We start from the raw sequence: 20,033 nt of genomic DNA, 5'->3' as shown, positions 1-20,033 counted from the left end.
ATATTGAATAGGAGTGGTGAGAGAGGGCATCCTTGTCTAGTGCCAGATTTCAAAGGGAATGCTTCCAGTTTTTGCCCATTCAGTATGATATTGACTGTGGGTTTGTCATAAATAGTTTTTATTATTTTAAGACACGTTCCATCAATGCCTAGTTTATTGAGAGTTTTTAGCATGAAGGGCTGTTGAATTTTGTCAAAGGCCTTCTCTGCATCTATTGAAATAATCATGTGCTTATTTTCATACTAGATGTTATGCAGATCCTATATGATGTTACAGAGGGCAAAAATATCATATTGTATTCATCATTGTATATTCATCTTTATATTTCCAGAACCTAATAAAGTTTACAACCCCCCAGTAGGCACTCAATAGATGCTTATTGAGTGAGCGATTCCTTAACTGCTGTAGTTCTTTACAAATTCCAAAGTAGTTTCATATGCATGATTTTATATAATACTGTAATAGCCCTTTGAGGTATTTATAATACATTTTTCAGATGAGAAAATATATTCAAAAGAGGAAAATGACTTTTCAAGTCACAAAGATTTTGAATCCAAATCTTCTTCCTTCTGATTTAGTTTTGTCTAGTCACAATGTTTCCTTTCTATGAGGAAAGTATATTTTAAATCTCTATGCACCCGGAGACATAGAGATGTAGAGACTATCTACAGGTTTGTCTGCACAGCACCACACCTTCTTTAGGGGACCAAATGCTACCATTTATACTGTTCTTCCGTTCTGGTCACTGGGGTATGAAAGTGATCCATTTCTAGCCCGTAGTGGTACTCCAGGCTATTCCAGTCTTAGTCCTTTTGGAGGATTTTTCAATATAGAGGTAAAAAGGGTGATTGTTCCTTTGAAGTTCAGAGCCAGAAAGATGGAAAGTGAGTGTGGTCTGTTTATGGCCATGGAGGAAGACTATTGAAGAAAAATGAGGCAAGCCAATTGTGAGGTAGAAAGACATAGAGCCCCAGACTGATCATGCTGAATAAATAGGTCAGTTCCATCCTAGATATGTTGAACCATATGAAATTGCCATTTGTGTAGGTCAAAAATGGCTAAATATCATTTTCATTTGGCTCAGTCTAACATGCAATATTGTCCAGAATCTTAAGAAATTTTTCAAGCTCAAGACTTTCTTGAGATAAATGGCAAAATGAAAGCCTAGAAATGTCAAAATACTAGCTCAAGGTTAGTACTAATGCAGGTTTTCTGAATTTCAGTCTAAGACCCTGTCCATTAAGCATAATGACTCTAAAATTTTAAATTAGTCACTTTCAAATTTCATAAACCAATTCCTTTTCGCCACTTGTTTTGTTTTAACTTTAGATTATTTTCTTCTTTGTTAAGCCTAGGGAAAGGGAAATATGCTGTATGACTCAAGGCAGACAGATTTACTTGTTATAAATGTTTCCAGGAAAAATAATTGCTAGGTTTTGACTAAAATCATGAACTTTAAAACCAAAAGAGATAATCTGACACAAGTTAAACACATGGTCATTTTAAAGGCAAAATTCACATATGCAAAATTCTGACTACTATATTTTTTCTTTTTAATTAGACCTTCCAAGGAACTTCACAAACCTCTGTGTTTGTAAGAAAGAACTAGAGTTGGTTTTTAAACATGCAGGTTCCTGAAGCCCACCCAGACCACTGAATTTGACTTTGGGGATGGGCATAAACATCTTCATTTTTTCTCCCCTTGTAGAGTTGGAGATCTCACTATACTGCCCAGGCTGGTCTTGAACTTCTGGCCTCAAGAGATCCTCATGCCTCAGCCTCCTGAAGTGCTGGGATTACAGGCATGAGCTGCCACACCCTGCCCATTTTAACAAGCTCACTAGGGGTTTTTATACACTCAAGTTTACCTAGTAGTGTCTTAAGTATTGCCGTTTTCAGGGATTCTGTCACTTAATATGCTTCTTTACACTGGAAGGTGAGTGTTAACACATCCCTTTAAAATGACTATATTGCCACACTGACCAATAGACGATGTAGGACTCAGGAGTATTGAGTTGGGAAGTGATTAGCAATCAGTCTTCCACACATGAGGGAACTCATCAACTCCTATTAAGTAGGTTATCACCTACACATATATGCCTGTCTTGCTCAACTCTTTGTCCTAACAACATAATGTTTCTAAAGAACAATGAGCTATTTCTAGCTCAGACCCTATGCATGTATCTTCAACTAAGCTCATTATTACTGTTTTCTCAAAATGTGCTTTTCCTTCTACATTATCTACTTGAGTTAATGGTACTATAAATCACCTGTCTAATCAAGCCAGAAAACTCAGAATGGTCTTATGTCTGTGTTTCTCATTTAACTAGTAACGTAGTTGTGTTGAACCTACTTTTCAAACATCTCTTGCTCAGACTAGTTTTCTTCTCATAAGCCTGATTGCCATTGCCATAAGGCCTTCCCTTAGATGTATATCATCTCTTCTGGGCTTTTAAAATAGCTTCTTAAAAGATTTCCCTGTCTCTAGTCTCAAGACTTCTGTAGTCCATCTTTTATGTTGCCATTGAAAAGAAATTTCTAAAATGCAACTCAGAGTTTGCCACTCCTAAGATAGTTCCTCATTACCTACCAGATCAAGTTCAATTCATTTGCATGGCACACAAGGCACTTTGTGATTTGGTTTAACTGTTCGGTACTGACACCGGGCAGTTCAAAGGGCAAATATATATATATTTTTTTAATGGAGTAAGGAATAATTATTTAGGCTCTGTTATAGTCCTTGGCATTGCTGTTATCTTTCCTAACCCGTGCTTAATGTTTTCTGTAAGAGATTATACTAACCTTAAATGCAAGTCCTTTGATCCCGAATCTCTTTAAGTTAATTAAATTATACCAGCATCCATTTGAAAATCCTAAAGGTTTATTTCTCAGCTGCTGAAAGTCTCTTCCTTGCTTATTCTTTGGGCTAGTTAAGAGATAAGTTTGTATCTGATCCTATAAGATCCTACCTTACTTCCAAGTTGCTTCTTATCTATCCTTTATGAAGCACAGCAGGCACCAGAGACTAGGCCTGGAAGGTTGCTGGGTATAAACATCCTGTGTTCCTCTTCCACTAAGCACTGTAAAAAAAGATTCTGATTTTTCCCAGCCGCTATAAAGTCCTTTTGTTTGCATTCAGGAATAAGGTGATTTATTTACTTTCTTAACTGTGACTAGCTTAGCCACTTGTATCTTTAAAAACAGTCTGAGATCACTTAAATTGTCAGTATTCTTAGAATCCAGTAGCACATTAAAAAGTTAATAACACTTCCAGAACAGAAAATTTGACAACCTCATGTGTCAGTTCGTTTCAATTATTAATAAACCTGCTGTCTGAAAACACTGACATTGACGGCGTGACTTCATGTTATGAGTTAAGGCTGTTTCATCTTGTTTTGTCATCAGTGTACACGGACAATGTTGGGCATTACAGGACATTTCCTTTATCCTTCCTGTAATTCCATCTTCTAATATTTTTTTAAACTCTTATATTCATTTTTACAGTGTTCATGTCACTTAGCTTCTAAGATCTCTGTATATATCTTCAAGTGGTGGTTGTCAGAGTTAGAGGGTGTTGTGGTAAAGATTTATTTTTACCTAAATGAAAAAAATTTCATTTTTCAGAGTTAGAGGGTGCCTGGCACTGAAAACAGAAGGAAGCTTTCTTGATGGTCCTTATACTCCAGATTTCAATTTTATAGGTCACAAAAAAATGCAGTGCCTCATGCTCACTCATGGTCGGCTAATTATTATTTTCTTTCTGATAATTTGGTTTGTTGTTGTTTTCTGTCACACCTGCCATCACTCACTATGATATCCTTTGTTTAGAACATTTCTCTAATTGTCTGAAGTCATTTGGAATTCCAGCGCTGCCTTAGGGTTAACAGTTACCTATGACTGGAGATGTTTGGGGGCATCTCTTCTGTCTTCTCATACAGGTCTCACAGGGAATACTAAACCCTAGGCCCATGAAAATTTACTTATATACCAATAAATGTCAGTAAGAAAATTCAAGGATGAGAATTTCACTCACATAACAACAAACCACATAAAATACCTAGAAACAAGAAGAAATGTGGGATTCATACAAAGAAAAAAGTACAAAACCACTGAGATTTAAAAAAAAAGTTTTAAAAATAGATTTTGTAGCTGAGAAAGACCTAGCATTCACCCAGAAGGCATTAAAGTGAATGAGTTAAGTAAATGAATCCCAGAGTCTGAAGAGCCTGTGTTCCTACTGCAGGACCTGTTGCTGGGAAGCCACAACCACTTCGTGACTTCGGCTTTCTAAATACACAAAATCAAGAAAGATTGGAGAGTATCATACCACCTACAACCCAAGTTACAACAGGAACACTGCTTGCAATTAGCATTTGGTCAAGCTACAGTGTTTCTGGTAGGTAATATTTTCTAATTTCATTTTATGAGAAAATACGGCCATTTTTGTTTAGTATTTAAAAATCACTGCAAACTCTCATTGCTAGATTTTAAATGTGATTATTTATTGAAGGTCAATAAACACTTGGCTTTAAAAGGTTAAATTTTACATAACAAATTGGACATTTGAGCTTCAGTATGATTAGTTTTTATAAAACCTTTACATGGCTTTGTTTTAGGACAGAGAGTAAAACTGAAACTTCTGGCATATTGAACACCCAAGAAATAATTTTTAAGGTAGTTTCATTTTCTCCAAGTTTCAAAAAAATTTAAAAAATAACCTAAATGAAATTTTTCCTTGAGATGATTATATGTCTCCCTGTCTCTGAACAGAACATTCCAAGCACACATTAAATTTCATTTGATATCACAGGTTCAGAAGAACAGGAGGAGTAAGGAGTTTTCTATGCAAATTCTGGTTCAGACATTCAACAGCTGTGCACTTTGGGCAAGTCAATAAATCTCTCTGATCTTTGGATTACACACAAACTGAGCTGTTTGCTAGGTCATCATAAATATAGGAGGGAGAAAATCAGATCAATGACTATACGCAACCACATGTAGCAGTATTGTTTCAAGTTAAGTTTGGGATTCAAAAGAGAAAGATAACTAATATATTATTTTGAGTGATAGTTTTATGCCAGGCACTTCACATGTTTTATCTTCATTAATATTCTTAACAACTTTCTAAGGTAGTTATTATTATCATTTTATTGAGATATTAAAGCTTAAAAAAGTAACCTGCTATTTGCAAACAATGATGAGAAAATTAGAACTAAGTGGGTCAGGCATTTTATTCATTTTTGAGGGTAAATCCAGGTCCAGAAGGATTACTTGTATTTGCCATGGTGACATACTCATCAAAACCAAGATTTAAACGCAGTATTTTTCACTGTCAGTTTATTGGAGGGTTTCTTTTTCTTCCAGTTTTTGCATCAATAGAAGAAAGTATATAACTGCACATTTCTTGATATTATAGAATTAGTATTAATTTCAAAAGTGTGATCGTGATATTAGGGTTAATATTTTCTAGAGTCCTTTCTTTTCAAGATACTGTCGGAATACTGATGATTGAGCAGTAAATGATATCTAGAGTTTGTTTTAAAATTGCCTGGAAGTGAAGGGTTTGAGGTTATAGACGAAACAAGATTAGAAAGAGTTAATAGATGTTGAAACGGGGTGAGGAAATCTAAGTCTACTTGATTTCAAAGCTGAAACATTGTTTTCAGGTAGAGCCCCTAAATACCATCAATTGCAACACTATATTTCTAGGTATTTTCTTTTTTTTTTTTTTTTCTTTTTTTTGAGACGGAGTTTCGCTCTTGTTGCCCAGGCTGGAGTGCAATGGCGCGATCTCGGCTCACCGCAACCTCCGTCTCCTGGGTTCAGGCAATTCTCCTGCCTCAGCCTCCTGAGTAGCTGGGATTACAGGCATGCGCCACCATGCCCAGCAAAGTAGTGGTTTTTGAAAACCACCCATGATGACGCACTGTTCCTGTCTTCTGCGTTTGAGTGTATACTTTCTCTCTGGGTAACACTCTGCAGCATCTCAGGCCACTCTCACTAGGGACTGACATGGTCCAGAGTCATGCAGTTTCTCTTTTAGTTTGCAGATGCAGAGATTTCTACACCCAGCTAAAGCCTCTGAGTCGCTGTTGATACTGTGTGGCTTACTTTGTTGAGACATGAAGTGATTCCCAAAGTCTCCGAATGGCCACCTGTGGGAGTCTTCCAGTAGGCAGCTAGCTTCTATTGCCCACACAGAAATAATCACTACTGAGCTTTCTACTGCTTCTCAAGTCTACCTTGGAAGTTGTCTGCTCACAGAGAAGTGGGTTTTTCATTAAGTTATGGAAGCTTAAGTTTTCAGGCTCATCACCTGTCTGGGCTGCTTCTAAGACCCCAGCAATATAATTAGAGTGTTGTGAATTCAAAGAATTCTTTACTATAGTCCTTGCCAAGAAAACTTGAATTTTCCTGAAATCTTAAAGCTGATTTATGATAAAAGCTCAATATTTTCCAAATTTGATAACAGTCTTAAAATATAGAAAAAAGTATTACAGATGTTTTTAAATTAATTAATAAAATATTCTGTCACTTTTCTGAATGTTTGTGGTATCTGTCAGTTTTTCAAGACTCGTAATTTGTTGTGATTTCTTTTCTCATTGTATATGAGTTTTCATTTTTGAATCTAATTGTTTGTATTCATTATTTTGTGTTCTTTTTCTTAAGAAATGTATTCCTAAATTATATTAGCTTTGGGGATCATAAAACCTGGACCTATGCATGTACCCATTCCACTCTCTTGGCATCATTTGTATACTGAACTATTTGTCTTTCTCTAGAGAGTTTATAGAGCTCCCCAAAGGCTCTCTAGTTCACTTTCTGTCTTAGGAGAAAGGGGGACTCACCCTGAAAAGTTGGCTAAGGATGTCGATCCCAGTGGAGCCAGACAGTAGTATACAAATGTTCTCTTGCTTCTGCTTGTCTCATAGGAGTGGGGCTAGTTTTCACAGATTTTCCCTTTCCTCATCTGAGACATATGATTGGGTCTAAGCCACGTTATGTCTGTGAGGATTGACTCCTTAGTATGCTATGCATACCCACAAATCCAGTAACTCTAGTTCTCCTGGTCGGGTGGGGCACATGCCCTGCCATCTTAACAGGATTTGTGGTATCTCCTCTGTAAGCCTTCCCCTTAGTGGAGGCTATCTGTGAGTACTCTTTAGACTCCAGCCTCTCATTAGGAGAAAGCCTGGCCATTATATATCAGGGTCCCTAGTTTGGGCAGGAGGGGCACACAAATGACTCTCAGAGAACTTAGGAGTCCATGATGTTTCCTACCAGGATACAGTTGGATTCACACATAGACTCTGATAGTTTCTGGGCTGCATTGTAATCATTGCTAGACTGTCCTACATGCCAAGTAAGCTTTGGGTAGTAACTATATTTTCTGAGTTGAAAACTGAGAAAAACAGTGGGAAATTTTTTGGTGTCCTTGTAGGGGTTATAGAAGTATGTAAAATCTGAATTGTCTTGGAATATCTGGAAAACAATGTATTTCAAAAAATTAGCTGGGCATGGTGGCATGTGCCTGTAGTCCCAGCTACTCTGGAGGCTGAGGCAGGAGAATCACTTGAACCCAGGAGGCAGAGGTTGCAGTGAGCGGAGATCCCACCACTGCACTCCAGGCTGGGTGACCGAGTGAGATTCCGTCTCAAAAAAGAAAAAAACAAAACAAACAAACAAAAACAAAAAGTATTTAAAGAGCAGTTTCCTGGTGTTTAAAAGAATTCTAGGTTGCTGTGCACTTTGAATTTCTTTAGCTGTTATTCGTGTTTCATCTCTTTCCTTGCTGTCAGGTTAGTAATGGTCATTTCTTGCTGCTGTCTATGAGTCTGCCAGTAACAATCTTTCTTCATAGTATAGCTAGTGGTTTTCATAGTGAGTCTGGATCCAGGCTGTTTGTGTGGAACTCTCAGATCTGCCATATAAAAGCCATGTAACTGTGGGGCAAGTTACTTAACCTTTCTGCTCTTCAGCTTTCTCATGTATGAAGTTGCAGATAATAATAGTACCTACCTCATAAGGTTGTCATGAAGATTAAGTGAAATAAAATGCTTAAAACATTGCCCTGAAAATAACAGGTGCTCAATAAATGTCTGTTATTGTCATCCTCTTTCTCATTTGTTATTTTGAATCTCCTAAGGACTTGGGAAACAATCAACTTCTTCGAACTCTAAATAAGATAAAAATTCAGCCGAGTGTGGTGGCATGCACCTGTAGTCCCAGCTACTCCGGAGACTGAGGTAGAGGATCACTTTAGGCCAGGAGTTGGAGGCTGCAGTGAGCTATAATCGTGCCACTGCACTCCAGCCTGGGTGACAGACAGACCCTGTCTCTTGAAAAAAAAAAGTAATTATTAATTAAAAAAAATAAATAAGAGAAAATTTCATAGTCTTTGAGTGCATAACCAAAAAGCCCAATTGGAAATGTGTTTCAGCATTAATGTGGCTGTCCCATTCACGCAGGAAAAAGCTTTAATGAGGAATCTTTTTTTTTTAAGTGCTGCTCACCTGACCTGGGCCTTCTGATTAACAGAATTTTGACCCCAGTTATCAGTCTAGACAAAGAATTTTAATGTTATACAAAGTATTATTTAGGTCTTTGTAATAGTGACAAAAAGATGAAAATGGCTTGGCCTGAAATATGAGCATATAACTTGCAAATAGCTATATTAAATACAGTGATGCACAGAATACATTTTAAAGAATGTTCTGTATGGTTCTGATGTTGATTTCTAATGTCCTATGTACAGCAACTGGTGACAACTTTAGTCAGTAGAAGATAAATGAAACATCCTGTCCTCATTCAGTTTAGATTATTTTCTTTCATCATCTTGATTTTCACAAGCTTCAGGAGTTATTAATTCTAGCTATTTTTCCTCTTTGTTGGTCCACAGCAGACCTATGCTAGGCTGCAAATTTAAGGGGACGATCAGCTTTGAACTAATTCTGGGACAATATCTTTTGTCTCTGTGATGAAAGTGATCGGAGATTATGAGGCTCAGCACATAGCCGTCTCTCAATAAATACTTATTAAATGAATGAATGATTGCTTTGGTTTTTAGTGGAAAGAGAATAAGACACATGGTCTGTAAAACCTCCCTGAATTGCACAAAAATTACTAAGCCTAAACTGTTGTTTCTCGTGTCAAACTATCAAACATTATCTTGAGTCTTTCAGCCAGGACTTGTATTGTTTGATGCATGCATGAATCATGTATGCATGAGGCTATATATTCACAAACTGTGTGATACTTATTCTGGTAGGTAAGAAGTCTTTTTTGCTTGGTTTAATGGGATGAGTAACATTGTCAGATAGCAGATTGCAGATAGAACAGTGAATATCATTGTTAAACATATTAAAATTAATTTGTTAAAATTTTTTATTTTGCTTTAATTCCTAAACTTTTATTTGCCTATGGTCAATCTTTTTTAGTTTCCTTTTGTCTCAAAACTTTCTTTACAAGCATTCAGTGCACTAATTGTGGCATTGTTTTTTTTAAATTTTCTCTACTAGAGATTGTAATATGCTTCTAAACATCTGATAAAGAAAAAGAAAAGGGAGCAGTTAAGAAATAGGCAACCTAAAATCAGGACGAAATTCAAAAGAAGCTTAAAGATTTGCCATGAATGAAAAATATTTAAAATTTAGTTGCTCCATCTAGTGGTGAACCATTATATGATTTTAGTGAGGAGATTTTAGTTTTTCATGTTGAAGATTCTATTCAAATTTTGTTCTTGTAGGTAGAAAAAAATATTTAATGGACTTACTATCTAATTGTGCCACTTAAAATAACAAAATTAACACCACATGAAAAGAAAACAACTGCTTAATCAATCTAAATAAACGTGAAGACATAACTGTTACCAACTCAAATTTCATATAATTTCTTTCTCGGTCATTCTAGAAACTAGTGTCAACATTTATGTCTGTATCTATACCCAACCTAAAAATATATATCACCTTTAAAGTTTAGGCCTAGCCCGAGTTAATAGGAGAGAAATGTTAATGGGAGATCCACCCCTCTGCAGTTAAGATCATGGGCTTTTTGATTCAGGCCTTAATAAGGCCTGAGAAATGTTCTAAGTTGTATAAAAATATCAACCTAGTCAAAAGATATTTAAAAATCAAGATTACATGTTTACTTGAATGTAATAAGTTGTTGTGATTAACAATGGGCTCTAAGCCAAGCTACTTGAGTTCAGATTCTGGAAAGTGTTTATTAGTTGTGTGATCTTTGTGCCTTGGTTTCTTCCTTTGTGAAATGAAGATATTACTACCTCTCTCATAGAGTTATAAAGTTAAATGAGATACTGCCTGGAAAGCACTGGGAATTGTACCTGACACAGAATAAGTACTCCAATAAAAAAGTTTCTAGTATCATTACTGACCTCATTTTCTGTATTTGTGATTTTTTTTTCGGTATATAATTGAACTGTGCCAAGTACTCAGACAGTTTGGCAAGACATTGAGAATCTCTTGCTACTCTGACTCAGTGAAGTGTTCCCACCCTGGGAGGGGCAGCAATCCACATCCCATTCTATCACATTTTATTTTTTACATATTATTATTATTATTATTTTAGAGATGAGGTCTCCCTGTGTTGTCCAGGCTGAACTCAAACTTCTGGGCTCACATGATCCTCCCACCTCGGCCTCCCCAGTAGCAGGGACTACAGGCATATGCCACCATGCCTGGCTTAAACATTATTTATATGGTCAGTCATTTGCTTTCCAAATTCAGCTCTCTTTCTCAGAATTTCAGCACTCACTGGAAAGCAGAAGTGGTGTGCTTGCTCCTGAGCACGCCCAAGGTGTGTTTATTTCCTCCTCAGAACTTCAAAACCCTGATTTGGTGTTAATCTTTTCTGACAGCAAAGCAAAAGTTTGATCAGAAAACATGGAATTTTTCATTAGTCTACTTCTATATGTATTCTAGAAAGTAGCATGCTGGGTTGAGCATGTAGACTACATTTTTTGGAAAGGTGTCAGTCATGAAAATACCTTTTTTTCCAGAATCTAATTGCAAGTTACCTTATACATATCTGAAAGTGCTCAAAAACATTGACTGTGGAGCCAGAATTCCTAGTTTTAAAGTTTATCTCTACTAATTTGTTAGTTGAATAACCTTGGGCAAATTATTGACTTCTGTGAGCCAGTTTTTATGCATTTGTAAAAGCTAAATAAAATAACCTATCTAAAAGTTGTTCTGCAAATTATATGAACTAATATGTATAAAGTATTAACAGCTGGAATACTGCTTGGTGTGTAGTAAGTGCTACATAAGGGTTAGTTGTTACAGAGTCATTTTTTGTGGATGCTCATTTTTCTGTGGAGGATGAAATATTGTATCTAAATTCAACATAGGAAGAGACTTATTCTCTGCCTTTCATCTTTTTCTGACATCTTTCTGTATACTTTTTTTTTTTCTCCTGAGACAGAGTCTCACTCTGTTGCCCAGGCTGGAGTGTAATGGCATGATCTCGGCTCACTGCAACCTCTGCCTCCCGTGTTCAAGTGATTCTCTCACCTCAGCCTCCTGAGTAGCTGGGATTACAGGCATCTGCCATCACGCCCGGCTAATTTTTGTGTGTTTGTAGAGACGGAGTTTCACCATGTTGGCCAGGCTGGTTCTTGAACACCTGACCTCAGGTGATGTGCCTGGCTAGGCCTCCCAAAGTGCTGGGATTACAGGCGTGATCCACTGCGACTGGCCTATAACTCTTTCCTTGACTGTGGTCTTGAATTTTCTTGGTCTCTTCTCAGTCTTTTACTTCCAATTTTTCTTCTTAGATGGTATGTCTGTTCTATATGTGTTTCCAATGCCTTGCATGAAGCTAGAATAGGTGCTCAGTAGACATGCGTGAGTGAAGTATACAGAAAAGCCAGGTTACATTTGCACCTGAAGCTTGTGATTGCCTCTGAAAAGAATACCTACAATTATAAGAATTATTTTAATTTACTTAGCAATCATAAATGCCAGGCGCTGTACTAAGGATTTCATGTAGCATGATCTCATTTAATGGCATCAGCAATTTTTTAGGGGGGAAAAATCCTGTTAGTTTCTTTTAAAAATGTTTTAGTTGACAAATAAAAACTGTATTTATCATGTACAACATCATTTAAAAATATGTACACATTGTGAAATGACTAAATCAAGCTAATTAAGATGCATTACATCACATATTTTTTGTGTGTGCGTGTTGAGAACACTTAAAAGCTACCCTTTAAGTAATTTTCAAGGATACAATACCTTGTTATTAACTATAGCCATCATATTGTACAATAGATCCTTTGAACTTATTCCTGCTGTTTAACTGAAATTTTATATCCTTTGACCAACATCTTCCCCCCAACTCCCCACCCCCAGCCCTTGGTAACCACCATTACACTGTCTACTTCTATGAGTTCAACTTTTTTACATTCTGCATTTGAGATCATATGTTCTTTGTCTCTTGATTGCCTGGCTTATTTCACTTAATGTTCTCCAGGTTTATCCATGTTGTGGCAAATGACAGGATTTCCTTCTTTTAAAAGGCTCAATAGGATTACATTGTGTATATGTACCACATTATTTTTTGGTATATTCATCTGTTAATGGACACTTAGGCTGATTCTCTATCTTAGTTATTATAAATAATGCTTCAGTGAACATGAAAGTGCAGCTATCTCTTCAATATACTGATTTTATTTCCTTTGGATACATAACCAGTAGTGGGATTGTTGAATCCCTATTAGATTCAATTTACAAATCAGGAAGTTGAGTTTCAGAAAATATAAATTACATGCCCAAAGTGTCATTTGCTAATGACCAAAGCATCTTTCTCCTGAAAGAGCCCCCTATTTGCTATTGGAGAGTGCCTTCAATTTTTCATTCCTCTTAATATGTCAGATGCTGCTACAGTTTCTTGGCCTACTATCTCTTGCCAGAAAGCATGTTTGCTTAACTTCCCTAGAGAACTACACATTTGAGAGTTTGCAAGTTCAAATACTACGGGAGCCATACAGAGAACATCAGGAGTGAAGTAGCCAAGTATTTGTTGTGTGAGGGGTATGGACTGTTTCTATATGGAAGCAGTTCTAACTTAACTCCAGCCCAATATTGTCAGCAGAAAAGACCCAATGTTGACAATACATTCGGATTTTTCAAGAGCAGCTGGAAATCTTGAGTTTTATGTGTAACCTCTGAATTCCAAACCTGAAATTTAAGTATTGTCTCAAAGAAACAATCTTATATAGGCCACACAGAATAGGCCCATAGGCCATATCTAGCCCTTGGGTTCTTCTACTCTGAAACTAAGCTCCAGACCCAATGACAGGCACAAGTGTGAGCTGCAAATAGTTGTCATCAGCCTAGGGTCTGCATGTCCATATGAGGAGCAGAGGCAACCTGCTGATCTCCATCAGCAAACAGGTTGTTGTGCAGTTGTTTTTTTCTTCTTTTTGATGCTGGCTCTTGACTGGAAGCTTGATAATTCCTACTGTTAGCAAACCCTAGCTGGTACTTGACTTGGAATACCCTCCTGTCTCTAGGTTTCCTAAATAAGCATTTTTAACTTTAATTCTCTGTGAAGAAAAACAACTGTGCATAGTAATTCACTCAATGGGGTGAGAGACTGAATATAAATAGTTGAATCTTTTAGAAGGTTAAATATAAAAAGAGAGAGAGAAAAAAAAATATATATATATATACACACAGCACCATCCGGGCTCTAGCCATCTAATCCAGCAGATTGGCTTTCTTCTAATCTGCATAATCCTCTAGTTGCCACTCCAAGCTTCCTGAGAGGAGGGACCTTGTCTTGTCACAGCAGTCTCCCCAGGCTCTAGTATGTTGTCTTAACACAATATAGGGGTTCAATAAATATTTGTTAATCAATTCTCAGCCTTTCAACTTGGATGTTATCCTGTCACCCTAAATTTAGTATATTCAAATCTGAATGTCTCCAAATCAGCTCCCTTTCTGGACATCCCTGTTTCTATAAATGGCATTGTTATTTTCTTATTCATGCAAGCTTGGAAGCTTCGAGTCACCCTGGAAATCCCTTATTTTCCTCATCCTGTCAGTTGCCAGGTCCTATTAATCCTCAGTGGGTAATGTTGTTTATATGCTTGCTATCCTTCCCTTCCCCGTGCACGTCACTTTAGCCTAAGCCCCACTGTGACCTCATGACACAGGGACCTGTGCAATCATTGCTTAACTGCTCTTCTCAGTTTTATGCCTTCCTCTCCCTAATGTGTTTATCACAGGAAAGCAAATTTTTGAGAACTTTAGCCTTTGGGGTTTCTCATTATTTATTACTGAGTCTAGTCTTAGCTTTTCATTGCAGACAAGTCACAATTTATTCACACTTAACACTCCAGTCAATATCCATTTTGCCACCACACAGATCCTCTCTTTTAGTCACACAGGTTCCATGGGTAGTTCCTGAAAACATGGGGCAGAGTTTCTTTTTCTTTTCTATCTTTCATATTTTCTTAGCTTCTTCTGTTTAACTAAATCTTTCCCCAAATTTCTGTTCTATACTAGTTTTTTGGTGAGACAAATGCTTGTCTTTTTTTTCCCCAATATAAATCTCCCTGACATTCTACCATACTAATTATGTCATGAATATGGAATGTTTCCATATACTGTTTTACAGAAAGGCAGTAGAGTATAGTAGTCAAACATAGCCCCTGGCGCCAGGCAGCTGACGTCGAATGATTTCAATCCTACCACCCACTATCCGGGTGACTTCGGGCAAGTAACTAAATCTCTCTGCCTTAATTATCTCATGATGCCTATTTTAAAAGATTGCTGAGAGAATTAAATGGGTCAGTACTTGTGTAACAATGCCTAGCACAGGGTAAGCACTATAAAAGTGTCAACTAACATCATCTTCACCACCACAACCATCATCATCATGTTATTCTTTTATGTGTATGACATTTCTCCATAACTGATTTGTAAACCTTTTCAAATCAGAGGTTTCCATATATCCCTCTGCCTTGCACAGAGGAGGCTCACAGAAAAGCAGTGTGATGCAAAGCTTTATGGAAGTCAGGACACCAGGCCTGTCAGACTAGGTAGGGCTCTCCACTTCTTTGAGACCCCATTTGCTTATGCGTAAAACCGAAATATTTTTTCTTAATGTTTATATTGTGTATTCAGTTAAAGTGTTTCATAGACAATAACTCATTGATTTTCTGCTTACCTACCTCACATATGAGATAATTTATATAAGCATGCTGGAAATTGAGGCATGCAGATACAACCTGTATTACCAAGGTGCTCAGTAAGTGCTTTTTGATGAATGGGATCAAATGCTCCACTTTATTTATTTATTTTTTCCCAATATAAACTCCATTTAAAGTGAATTAGAAGAATTTCTTTTTGATGTTTTTCATCAATAGTGTCCCAATTTTCTCATGAAGCCCCTCCCTCCCTTCATTTCATGGTATCATTGTTTCTTTTGGAGTGGCAAGTAGTGAATGTGAATAGAGGCAGCTGGTTCTATAGTGTCCTGGTGTCTGGAGAAATCATAGAGATTGAAGACATCTCTTAAAATAATATGTTTTAACTCTTGTTCCAAAGAGCTTAGGATTTTTTTGCCTACTGTTTATCAGGGTGATCACAATCCTTTTTCAGAGTAAAAAGAGATGCTATATTTAGGGAAGGGGGAATAGAATAATGAGATATAGAAAACCAAAGAATTATCATAGGATAAAATAAAATCAGAACTGGAAACTGAAAAAAGAACAGTAATGACATTAGATTAAAAATAAATAAAAAGGTAGAGCCATATAAAATGAATATGATACTCTTTAGTCAAGAAACTGTGACTTGTTTCATTTTTGAAAAACAAAATGTTACCAAAACCATAGTAAAAATAATGAGTAGAGAGGGGTATAAGGTACAGCCAGCTGTGGGAATTTCTAGGCTGGCTTCTGTGCTAATTATTAAGTATCCCAGCTCTCATCCTATATTCAAACTAAGCATCCATAAACTCTTTCAGCAGGATGAAACATAGGAAAATATTCAAATACCAAAGTAACTATGGAAATGGGAGGAACAAAGAAGAATTCTTGAAAGTCTCTGAGTAAAGATAAAAGCAAAACAGAAAAAAGGTCTCACAGCAAGGGGCCTGTGACAGATCTTCAAATCAGGAAGTCAGAGAAGATGAAGTGGAGCAGAGCCAAATCTCCACATCCAGGGAGATGGCCTGTAGATTACAACTACCCTGTTAACTTTCAGGTGCTCACACAGGAGAACAGAACTGGAAACATAAAAACGTAAGTTTAATTCTCTCAGCAAATAACACATACACACACACAAAAAAAAAAAACCAGCAAGAATTTTGAAAATGATCTTACATTTAGGAAAATTTTATACACTGCCTGAATGTCTTAACCTGGAGAATAGCACTTCTGGATTAGCCAAATTCTAAGTATAATTTTTTTTCTTAAAGTGTTAGGAAACCAAACTGCTTTGCCTATAAACTTGGAGGTTTCACAGACAGATGAATAGATAGAAAGATAAAGATATGCCAAACAAAAGTTTCTTTGTAAGAAGATTATAGATTTGTGCCAAATTAGATAAAGGGCAAAGGGCCACTGCATTTGGGTGATGTTTAGGTTATCTACTTCGATCCAACGAACATCTTCAAATTTTGGTGTCTCCACATGATTTCTAATTTTTTTGTTTGCTTGTTTGTGAAGTCTCTCAAGGCCTAAGCTTGGAATTCACACAAAGTCATTTTCTCTCATTTAGTCAAACCAAGTCTCTATCAGCTCAGATTCAAGGGGTGGGGAAATTGACTTCTCTTTGTGGAAAGAGCTGCAAAGAATTTTTTGTGTGGCTATTTTAATGTGTGATAGGTGTCTAACTCAATTGTAAAATGAGACAAGAGATATGAAATAATTTGACTTAAACTGAACACTTCTAAATTATTGCAAATTATTGTTATTACATAACTGACCAATTGTTCCTCCTCTCCTTTTACAGTGTCTTCTTGGCATGTGTACTCATGAGGAACTTCAGGATTAGGATACTGCAGGCATGTGGAGCAAGTTGGCAGGGTGTTAGGCCATGGCAACACCTCTACCTTTTTGCCCTTTGCGATTCAGTCGCTTAGACATGTGTCTGCTACTAATTCAATGACATATAAAAAGTACTGAATTTCTGAAAGACTTTTCTGTGTGCTGTAAATCTTGTGATAATATTTATCACTAGCTCAAGTACTGATCCCTAGTTCAAAGGAAATTTACATTTCAACTCAGTAAGATAGGTTTTTATCTTAAATTTTGGTAACGGAGGGCCTAAAGAGAAATAAGGAAATGAAAAAAAAGTGTAATTACCTTGTTTATTTAGGTCTGTGACATCCTCTCAATAACTCAGCTGTGACAATGGGCCCAAGGGCTCAGTGATTGTTGGTAGTAGTCATCGTTCCAGGTGTCTCTACAATGCAGGGTTCCTCTTTTCTGGGGAGCTGCCGTCATGCACAGACATGTCCTCTGCTGGCCTTTGCCCTAGCTGTGTCTCCATTAGCCATCTTTGTTCCCTGGACCATGACTAATTGGTTCAGGCCTGTTATCTCACCTAAGCTGGGCCAATCAGTTTGTCTCTTTTGTGTACTGAAAGTGTTGCAAGAAGAGAAATAGTATAATTTGAAAGTTGTTGGTAGCTGAGACACATTGTAATACTCTGGAAAGAAGGCCCACAACCTCCTGCAGAGAAAACCCCCAAGTTCCTACCTTTTCTGATCCATCTTCCTTTGATCCTGTAAGTGATTCTAGTATTCTTCCATACATTCTCTGTTTTGGTCGAAACTAGTATAGTTGTTACTTTTTATCAAGAGAAACTTACCTGACAGAGGACACCCACATCCTTAGCTAAATAGTTAGAAGAAAATGGTTTATCTGGGTGCCATTTCATTTATTCATTCATTCATTCATTCATTCATTTGACAGTCATTTATTGAAAGCCTATTACATATCAATTACAGAGATAGGCATATGAATAAGATAGAAGGAGGTGTGGGGAGACAGTCACATCAACATATAATTACACTAAGTTGTGATAATGCTCTAGTAGAGATACTTGAAAAGTGATGTAGGAGTCTAGATAAGGGTACGAATGAACTCTATGTGTAGGCTGGGAAGCGGGTTAATCAGCTTGGACAAGGATGTAAGCGAAGAACTAAATCAAAGCTACACAGAAAATATAATCTCATTACATTACAGTGGCAGCAAATGAAGAATTTCTGCATAGAAACTGAAGACCAGCTGTTCTCAATATTGACTCAGCTCTGCAGAGTGAAAACTGATTTGAACAGCAGCATGAGAGATTTAGATTATAGATGGAAGAATTTCCTGACAGTGAGAGTTGTTAATGTTGGGAGGTTGTCTACTCTGGAGGTTTTAAAAATAATAGCTCTTCATCTGTCTAGGATGATGTTATTGTGATGCTGTCTAAAATAGGGAGATGGAAGATAATCACTCAAGGTCTTTTCTAGCTTAGAAATTTTTATAACACTGTCATTTTTTTTAAAAAAAGATGTTTTTAAAAAAGAGCTGTTTTAGGTTCAAGCAAAACTGAGAGGAAGATACAACAATTTCAGGTGTACCCTCTGCCCCCATGTGCACAGCCTCCCCCATTGTCCATATCTCTCACCAGCATGGTACATTTGTTACAACTGACAGACCTGCCTTGACTTATCATTATCACCCAAGTTCATAGTTTACATTAGGGTTCACTCTTGGTGTTGTACATTCTGTAAGTTTGAACAAATCTATGATAACATGTATCCACTATTATAGAATATTTCACTGTGCTAAAAATCCTGTGTTCTGCTTATTCATCCCTGCCTCCCTTTAACCCTTGGCAACCACTGTTATTTTTACTGTCTCCATAGTTTTGCCCTTTCCAGAATGCCACATAGTTGTAATCCAACAGCATGTAACTTTTCAGATTTGTTTCTTTCACTTAGTAATATGCATTTAAATTTTCTCCTTGTCTTTTCATGGCTTGATGTCTCATTTCTTTTTAGGACTGAATATTATTTCATTGTCTGGAGGTACCATAGTTCATTCATCCATTTACCTATTGGAGAACTTCTTGGTTGCTTCCAAGTTTGGGCAATTATGAATAAAGCTGCTATAAATGTCCCTGTGCAGTTTTTTGCATGGACATATGCTTTCAACTCCTTTGGGACACTGTTGATTTTTAGGAAAACTATGTAAAATTGATAAAAAACAATAATAAAATTAGGGGCAGAAAAGTAATGCCAAAAGTGGAAAAATAATCAAATTAATTATTCCCTCTTGAATCAGGAATGAGAGAAGTGAAGAGATTTAAGTCTTCAAGATTTATTATTTTGGAAATTGTTCTGAAATCACAGTCTGTTGGTTGTTCTAGAACTTTTTGGTTGGGACTCTGTTGATGCTCAGCTAATAGAGGGTCTGTCTTTTCCTCCCCAGCCCAGAGTCCTTTAGTTTCTCCTAATGCGCTTTACAACTATCCCACCCGTGATGGGATGACATTGCTACTCCCTCAACCTGTAACTGGCACTTCCTCATCCTACCCTCCAAAGGTCCACCAGGTCTATCCCTCCCTCCCTCCCTCCTTCCTTCCCCTCCTTCCCCTCCCCCTCCTTCCCTCCCCTCCCCTCCCTTCCCCTTCCCTCCCCTCCCTTCCCCTGCCCTCCCCTCTTCCTTCCTTCCTTCCTTCCTTCCTTCCTTCCTTCCTTTTAAATAGCATAGCATGAGCTTAAAATTGAACCATGTATTCAGAGAATAATAAGTGTAATTGACTAAAGATAAGGTGTATGAATAGAAAATAAAAATAGAACATGAAGTTGGGTAAAAATGTATAGATTTGCCAGTCCACAGAGTTTAGAGTTTATTGAGTAGGCATTGAGAAATTAGTGAACATAACATTTGGAAGGTGAGCATGTAAATGGTGTGTAGTGGAAGGCTCTTGAGAATTGTAATCAGACAGTAGTCAAAGTGGGGAATCATTCAAAATGTTACATTAACATTGTATTTTAGATTA

General features: G+C 37.0%; 1 long non-coding RNA gene across 1 annotated transcript in view; it reads left to right on the top strand.

Annotated features, from left to right (window-relative positions):
* LOC116529894 overlaps nucleotides 1-18,402 on the top strand; it is a 40,866-nt gene extending 22,464 nt beyond the window's left edge. Inside the window, exons 2-3 of the long non-coding RNA XR_004259728.1 lie at nucleotides 15,997-16,273; nucleotides 16,986-18,402. This is a non-coding gene — a long non-coding RNA (uncharacterized LOC116529894). The remainder of the gene's footprint in view (nucleotides 1-15,996; nucleotides 16,274-16,985) is intronic.
* The last annotated feature ends 1,631 nt before the right edge of the window (nucleotides 18,403-20,033 follow it).

The sequence above is a fragment of the Sapajus apella genome, unplaced genomic scaffold, assembly GCF_009761245.1.
Source record: "Sapajus apella isolate SASKATOON/1434 unplaced genomic scaffold, GSC_monkey_1.0 scaffold64, whole genome shotgun sequence".
Lineage (NCBI taxonomy): Eukaryota > Metazoa > Chordata > Mammalia > Primates > Cebidae > Sapajus > Sapajus apella.
This window is presented reverse-complemented; position numbering and strand designations above follow the sequence as displayed.